The sequence below is a fragment of the Nelumbo lutea genome, chromosome 3 (assembly GCF_056320005.1).
Source record: "Nelumbo lutea isolate HS-2025 chromosome 3, American lotus-T2T, whole genome shotgun sequence".
Lineage (NCBI taxonomy): Eukaryota > Viridiplantae > Streptophyta > Magnoliopsida > Proteales > Nelumbonaceae > Nelumbo > Nelumbo lutea.
In genome coordinates, this window is record NC_142686.1 from 96796656 (window position 1) to 96805200 (window position 8545).

At 36.6% G+C, this 8545-nt stretch overlaps 1 long non-coding RNA gene across 1 annotated transcript; it reads left to right on the forward strand.

Annotated features, from left to right (window-relative positions):
• Positions 1-1678: 1678 nt before the first annotated feature.
• Positions 1679-3240, forward strand: LOC148867043 (uncharacterized). The gene is made up of 2 exons (XR_016110388.1): positions 1679-1747; positions 1907-3240. It is a non-coding gene; the product is annotated as an uncharacterized LOC148867043 (long non-coding RNA).
• The last annotated feature ends 5305 nt before the right edge of the window (positions 3241-8545 follow it).

Sequence of the window (8545 nt, forward strand, 5' to 3'; positions counted from 1 at the left end):
TTATATACCGGAGTCCTCGCGGGTTAGGTGGGTGAAAAGCCTCCAAACGGTAAGACTCGTCGCATCCTGTCAGAACCGGGGTACGGTGGTGAACTCCTCGAGGTCGTCAGGCTGGTGCTAGTGTCAGGCGGATAGGTCGGCGCCTCGGCCAGGTTGTCAGGGGGCGCCTGCGTCAGTCGGCGAGTCAGTGTATAGGCCAGGTCGTCAGGTCGGCGCCTGTGTCAGTCGGCGGGTCAATGTCTAGACTAGGTCGTCAAGCTGGCACCTATGTCAGCCGGTGGGTCAGTGTCTAGGCCAGGTTTGTCGGTGGGCGCCTTAAGGGCGGCTTGGCCGGATCATGCGCTAAGCTAATCCAGGTCGGCCAGGTCGCGCAGGCCGCACGCAGCTCGCGCAGGCCGTGCGTAGTTTGCGCAGGACGTGCGTAGTTTGAGCAGGCCGCGTGCACGCCGCGCAGGTCGCGCGTGCTGCGCGCAGTTCGCGCGTGCTGCGCGCAGTTCGCGCAGGTCACGTGCGCCGCGCGCAGGTCGCGCAGGCGCGCGTCAGGCCGCGCGTAGGTCGCGCCAGGCCGACCAGACTGGTGCCCGGGTGGGTCACCAACTTCATAAGTTTGTTGGCTGGGTGTTTTCCTAGTTGTCACGAGGTGCCACGTGTCACAATTTCATTGGAGGGCCAAATCTGCCCTCATCAGAAACGAAAACTACTGGCAATATATATTTCAATTGTGTTTGAGATTTGTTTTGCAAAATATATATATATATATATATATATACATGTTTATATAAAGGTTTGCTCATTTTATCATTTGATCATAACAATTGAATATATTATAATTCTATGGATGATCTATCATATCCATAGACCAATTGAAATTTCTTCTTTAATAATTATTTCTTTTTATTTTTTAGAATTAAAGAATAAATAATTAATTAATCATATTTTTCATTTGATCGCAATGACTGAATATATTATAATTTTATGGATGATCTATCATATCCACAATTGAAATTTCTTCTTTAATAACTATTTTTTGAATATATTATATAATTTTTATTTATTTTTTATAATATTTTAAAATGAATAATAAATAATAATTATTTAAACAATAAATAATTATTAATTATATTTTCACATAGAGGTTGTGTCAATGTAGGTTTTATGGTTGGATAAGACAGTTGGGTTTTTCTCATCCCATAAAACATTAAAACTTAAGATTATAATTTATAAATTATAGTTAAGCATAGGATTTTTACTGAAATTATAATTAGCTATAATATATTTCTTCTTAAAACCATTAAAATATATTAATTTAATGTATATATACCTCATTGAGGTCTTATATTTAATGTTGTTGATGTATTTTTATGATTTATTAAAGTTTTTTTAGTGATTCCAAGTACATCTATGCGTATCTTAGTTTTTTTTCGAAAAGCATGCGTACCCAAGGTATATCCCGATACATATCTTAAAATCACCTTTCTAATACACTTAACGTTTCCAATAATTTTAACCTTGTTTTTACCTGAAATCCCTGAACTACCTTGGCTCTCCTATTTCACTTCTAAGATTTCCCTTGTCCTACACCAACCTTGACTCTTTTGCCTCTAAACTTTAGTGGAATATCCAAAATACCCCTGGATACTTCATTATAAATAGGGAAGAGGGGGACCCCTCTCAAGACGATGAACAAAAAGGTAATGTCCTTCGACTCCTACATCCCATAGTATTAAGGACATGTTGTCAATTAAAGGTAAGTTGAAGAACATTTTAACTCCTTCGCCTTTAACCTTCAGCTGCATAGGCTTGTTCCCTCCAATAACAAATTCTCCGGCAAGATTCCCGATGGTATCTAATAACAATTAAAAAAAAGGGCTAAAACCAAGTTTGATAATGTTAATCACTGTTGCAGACACCGCTAGAGTCGCGATTCAGATCTGCCACCGGAAATTGCAGCAGCGAATAGAAGTTGAGGAAGAGAAAGAGGGAGGTAGAAGAAACGACGGAGAAACCACCACGGGTTCAGATCTGCCACCGGAAGTTGCAGCAGTGAATAGAAGTTAAGGAATGCAGAACGTGTTCAGATCTACTGCCGCTCTGTTTCTCTGTGAAGAAGATGAACAGTGTTTGGAAATGAATTCGGTGATTTGATGGTGGAAGAAGAAGAAGAGAAGAGGAGAGAAGGGGAAGAAGAAATGAATTCGGTGATTCTGCCGCCCTGCAACTCTGTTCGAATGAAGGGGAAGAACTCTCTTGACCCCTCCTCTGCTTCTGGCCACCTCCACTGAAACTAGAAGAGCAACCGTCTAAAACCCAAAACCCTTGACATACGGTTGAAACCCCCATTGAAACCCAGAACTCTCTTGACCCCTCCTACCTCTACACAGCAGCAGCGGCAGCATGGCTGCTCTCACAACCCAAACCCTTGACATACGCCCACAGTACTACAACCCAAAGCTCCCAGCCCACACGCTCTCTTGACCCCTCCGCCGCTTCTGTCCACCTCCAATGAAACTAGAAGAGCAACCGTCTGAAACCCAAAACCCTCGACATACGGTTGAAACCCCCATTGAAACCCAGAACTCTCTTGACCCCTCCTATCTCTGCACAGCAGCGGCAGCATGGCTGCCCTCACAACCCAAACCCTTGACATACGTCCACAGTACTACAGCCCAAAGCTCCCAGCCCACACGCTCTCGTCCTCCAAGAAGTACGAGGATTCTTCCGACCTCGTTCACCTTCACTACCATATGGGCCCCGTCCTCTCCTCTCCGATCAGCATTTACCTCATCCGGTACGGCAAGTGGAAACCATCTCATAAGTTCATCATCAAGGACTTCCTCCTCTCCATCTCTGCCAACCATCGCGCAGCCGCTTCGCCTTCTGCCTCCGAGTGGTGGAGCACCGCTTCTCTTTATACCGACCAGACCGGCGCCAACGTCTCCCGAACGGTGCTCATCGCATAGAAGCCGGCCTACCATGAGATGGGTGGTTGAGTTGCTCAAGGATCACACATCTGTTGGTTATTCCGGCCTACACCTCGTATCAAATGATCATCTTGCTCATTATTAATCCTTCTTTCTTTGATTTTTGATTTCTTATCCTATTCAGACGTTGGGGTGGAACCGGGCATGGCCGGAGCCATTGCTGCAAGCATTATTGGATGGAGTGTGTTTGACCTCTCTTTTATTTTTTGAGAAAGAAGATGATGAACAGTATTGAAGGATAATATTGATATATTTAAAACTCTCAAATCGCAAATAAGTCACGTGATATACATAATTGATGATGTATTAACGGTAGGTACTAGATTCTGTAAAATGAAAATTCGGACACTAGACTGTCACGTTTTAAACTTCAGATACTAAATTGACATCACTCAACCTACAGGGTACCTATCCGGAATTTTCCCTTTTTTTTCTTCTTTTCTTGGATGGTTTTGATATTCACATCTGAGATTGCTTGGAGTAGTTTGTAGGGCTTAACTTTCAACCCTACACCCCTTATTTAGTATCTAAGATTTAGGTCCCAAAGAAAGTGGAAAAGCGGGGACGCAAGAACTACCAAACTGTTGATGATAATTGGGTGAGGTTTTAGCTCATTCTCCCCTAATAACATGAACTTCTCGGTTTTAATTTCTTTTGTTTTTTGTTTTTTTTTTTGCATTTTATATGTTATTTTATACAAGAGTTAATCAAGGGGGTTCAGTGTAAGAGAGGAGGGTGCCTAATCCCTTCCTCCTTTGTCCTAAAACCCAAAATTTCTAGTGAAGAAGACCATTAATGAGTAATTAGCAAAGAAAATTCTTATCTTTAAAATGGAACTCATTACCCAAACTTGGTGAGTGCCGACATCAAGTAAGAACAACCAAAAAAATTAGCATGTTCATACGGAAAGCACATCCAACCATACATTGGGAACATCTCCCGTGAATAATAACTTATAACTTTGGGAGATGTTCCCAATGCATGTAGGATGTGCGTGAGTTCAATGTGAGTCACCCTATGTGAGGAGCAGATTTGGTCTCTGTTCACATCTATCACTTGGACAAATTTTTGACATGTTTCAATATAAACCACTAGTGGAAAAAAAAAACAAAGAAAGGAAATATGACATTAATTTTATTTTTTTGATAAAATCATTGGGCCATGGGTACGACATTAATTTTATTTTTTATTTTTTATTTTTTATGGTACTTTAGTCAATTTCATCATTAATGATAATTTTCATCACACATGTTTTGTTCAATGTGATAAATAATATTATAGACATGCTCACGATTTTTATAAATTCTATAATACTTTGTATATTTGTATTTTATTAGTTAATTTATGACATCACATGTTGAGTTTTAAAGGGAAATTCAATTCTCATTGGTTTCAAAACATTGAATTTTTGTCAATGATTTCAAAACCTTTCTGGAAATACCATTCACTTAGTCAACAAACATTGTGAGTTAGATGTATGTTCAATTTTTTCTACAAAATTTGTATGTTTTCAATAATTTATTGTATTTCTATCTATTCTTTAAGTTGTTATTTAATTATATCATATGTTGACCCATATGACCTAGCCACTACCAATCAGATGGAAATACTTTTGCTTTTGTGTTGAATTTAAATTTTGTACTTCATTTCCATTAGTAGTAAACACAGTTATTTTTATATTTAATAAGACGAACATTTAATATTAGAGATGTGCTCAAATGTTTTATACAAAATTTATATATTTTTCATATTTTTTGTGTTTTTATCTTTTTAAAATATTTATTATTTAATTGTGACATCATGGGTTAATCAATTTGATCTAAAAGGTTGGACGCTTGACCTTCCATGTAGAAGGAAAATGGTTTCACTTTTAGATTAGTTTTAAATTTTATATTTCATTTACACCATCAATAAAAATTATTCTTATTTATAACAATTATCTATGTTTAGTATGATTAATATATAATATTAGAGATGCACCTAAACTCTTCTATCCTTTGTATATGCAATGTCTGCATTTTTTTCTTTTTATAAAATTTTATTATTTAACTATAATGTCATGTTTACTCCCATTGACCCACCATTTAGGTAGGATAATGGTTTCATTTTTGAGTCCATTTTAAAATTTTATTTTATTTATATTATTAATACAAACACTTATTATTTGTCATATTTTTTTAACATGATAGATATATAATATTAGAGATGCCAAATATTTTTACAAACTTTCTTTGTTGTTGTATTTTTAAAGATTTAGTATTTAATTATGGCATCAGGTGTCACTTGTTTCACCCAAACGGTTGAATTGTTGACTTTCCACCAAATAGAACAACTCCATTTTTGTGTTGGTTTTAAATTTATATTTTTTGTCATCATCAATAAAAGTAATTATTCTTTGCCATACCTATTTTTCTTTAATATTCTTAATTAATATAGGATTTAATGAAAAAATGAGATTTAATACCCTAAATATAATACTTAATGAGAGGGAATTGAATGAGGAGAAATGTAGTAATTCAAATTATATCTTGTGCCTTCATAATTAAAGATGGACCAAATTCAAAAGTATGAATATTATAGTCAAGAATAGGAATCAATGAATGTAAATGGAGTTAATACCTTAAATTTAAAACTTAATGAGAGGGATTTGAATAAGGAGAAAAGTGGGTACTCAACTTACACTTATGTTCTTATAATTAGAGAGGGGCCAACTTAAAAAATTGGGGTATTTTAGTCAAACAAAAGTTTCACACTCTCATACACACTTTTAATAGTAATATAGATAGGCATCTATACACTATACTATTAAAATTTGGGATCATTTACTAAAACACTCCTATACTTTGCAAATGCTTATTGATAGTTCTTTTAGACAGAAGTATAAAATGAAAAATTTGACCTTAACATCTATTCAACCAAAATAATTAAAAGAAAAGAAATAATCAAATTGTCAATTTGAAATAACCAAAAATAAAAGTAAAAATAAAAATAGACAACGAGAGGAAAAATAAAAAATTAAAAATTAAAATACAAAACAAAGGAAGAACCAAAAAATAAAAACGAAAAAGAAAATGAACAATAAAAACATATTTTCTATTACTGCCTATTTTACTTTTATTTCTATTTTTGTTATCTTCCTTTCTTTCTGCTTTAATTTTTGTTCTATTGTTTTTTACTATCACTTTTTGTTTTATTTTTGAAATAAAATAATGTAAGAGTAGGCTTTTGTTTGTAGCCCATTCCCCATAGCAAAACCCACCCAACCTTAGTGGCAATGAGATTTGATCCCAAGTCTCTCAACCAGCAAGATACCCACCCAATTGAGATAGATAGTATCAGTTGGTGTTAGAAACCTTGGGGTTGGGGTTTATAATTGATTAGGGAAATTGATTTTTTTATCTCAAAATTGAAGGGTGCCACAATTAAATTTTATTCAATTTGAAGGAAAAGAAATCCTAGGAGGGGGATGTAAAAGCCTTATCCCTCAAGAAAAGCTAATTAGACCGAGATCCACCTGTACTATATACTTACAATTGCCAAAGAAAAGTAGAAAAAAGGTGGATCTCAAAAAAAAAAATCATCGAATCCACAAAAAAGGAATACCTAAACCATATCTCTAAAGAGGTGCTGAACCTCAAAGGAAAGGTCCTCGATAGAATTGTAAATTACGGTAAGCAGGATTCACTAGCTTTCTTGCAAAGCCAATGAACCACCTGATTAGCCTCCCTAAATATGTCTGCGTTACCTCGATGTCCATGATCCTTACAAAACTGTATAGGAGATTTTTCCAGTACCATAGCTTCCATGTAAGGGCGTAATTTCCGTGAATGATCTCAAGTCAGAAGAGCTTTCCCTTCATCCATTAGATTAGTATTAGTTCCATAGAATTTAATTTATGAAAGGCTTTAACAAAATTATTCCTAACATCTCGTATTACTCCTCCCCCTCCACTTGGGCCCAGGTTGTGCATGGCTGAAACGTCTACATTGACATGCATATTTGAGGTAGTCTCGTTGTCGGAGATCAAATCAGGGTCAAATATGGGAATTAAGTTAAAACTCAGGATCAGGATGAAAATTAGTTTCCATCTTTGACTCCAATCCCCATAGGGGAAAATTTAGCCTGCATCCCTGATTTCCCCATCGGGGATCAGAATCCCCAAATTTTTAATTAAAAGTTTGTTTTCATAAAGGTATTTATTTAAAATAAAGGAAAATTAATATGTAAATAATATTTTAAATATATTTTGATATATATATATATATATAAATAATATTATATATTTAGTATAATATATTTTCATATATTTAATATATATAATCAAGGTCGAGGCAAAGTGTGGACTTCACTCCCCATCCCCATCCCGGTCCCCAATTGGGTATTCCTATTAATCCATCCCCATTGTGTCTCTGCTAAGGCAGTCTCCATCCCCATCCTTGTCTGGTTGGGTAGGCTAGATACTCGAAGGAGATGGGGAAAATTTCCATCCCTACCCTTGGGTTGTATATCCCCATAGAGCAATAAGTTATAAGCCCAATATACCCTAACGTCCTTTTCTCGTGCATCGCACGGGTTCCGCTAGTTCATATGTAAAGCTAAGCTGTCCCAAACAGTCCTAAAGGAAGAAATATAGTGATGAAGATCATTGATTAACATCCAACGGTTGTGACTGAAATTTTCAAATGGGTCTTATGAAATTCATTTAAACATGAATGATTGTCTGATCAAGAAGTAAATTTCGAAGGTCTTGGGGCTCGACCAACCAAGGACCCAATTGTGCATTGGACAGGATGGTATAGTCTCGTCATGCTGATCAGCAATCCTTCTCTATTCACTTAACTAGGGTTTTAGGCTCAAAAATAGATCTACTAAAATCAGCCCAGCTTAACTTGGCCTGAGTGTACCCAGGCCCTATCCTTAACTAAAGCAGCACTCTCAAAACTCAAAAGTAATGTTCTGAAACTGCTCAAAGTGAAGACCCGAATACCTGATCAATGGAGTTAGATGAACTGCCTCATCAGATTGATGCCATCTGACCTCTAATAACAAGATTAAAGATCAATTAATCTGTGAAGAATTTACTTGAAAACTTAAACTGCAAAGATGCATTTCCCTCAACTAAACTAATAGAATTCCGTACTAGGGAATAGGAGCCATTCAACTATCCCTTGGTGGAAGCTTTCTGCTGGAATTTTTTACAGATTTAGTTGTATTAATGACAAATTGCAGAAGGGATGATGTAACTAACTCCTACCAGTTAATGAGTTGAACAGAGTAGTCCCTGAGGATATGCACATCTTAGCCTAGAATCGCCTTTTAGCATTCACGGACCAGGACAGACATGGCCACTGATGATAGAGGTCTGGAGAAGTGGAGAACCACAAAACTCCCTTGATTCCTTGAACATGAAATTTCCAGTACAGTGTGGTCTTCACCTGGCGGACTAGCCCAGATGGTACTAATAAAAGTAGGTCGTACTTAATATGGAAATATCCAAACAAAGACCTCAAACAGAGAAATGAGATTACATGGTAGAACTAATGTATAAACAATGTAGTAACATT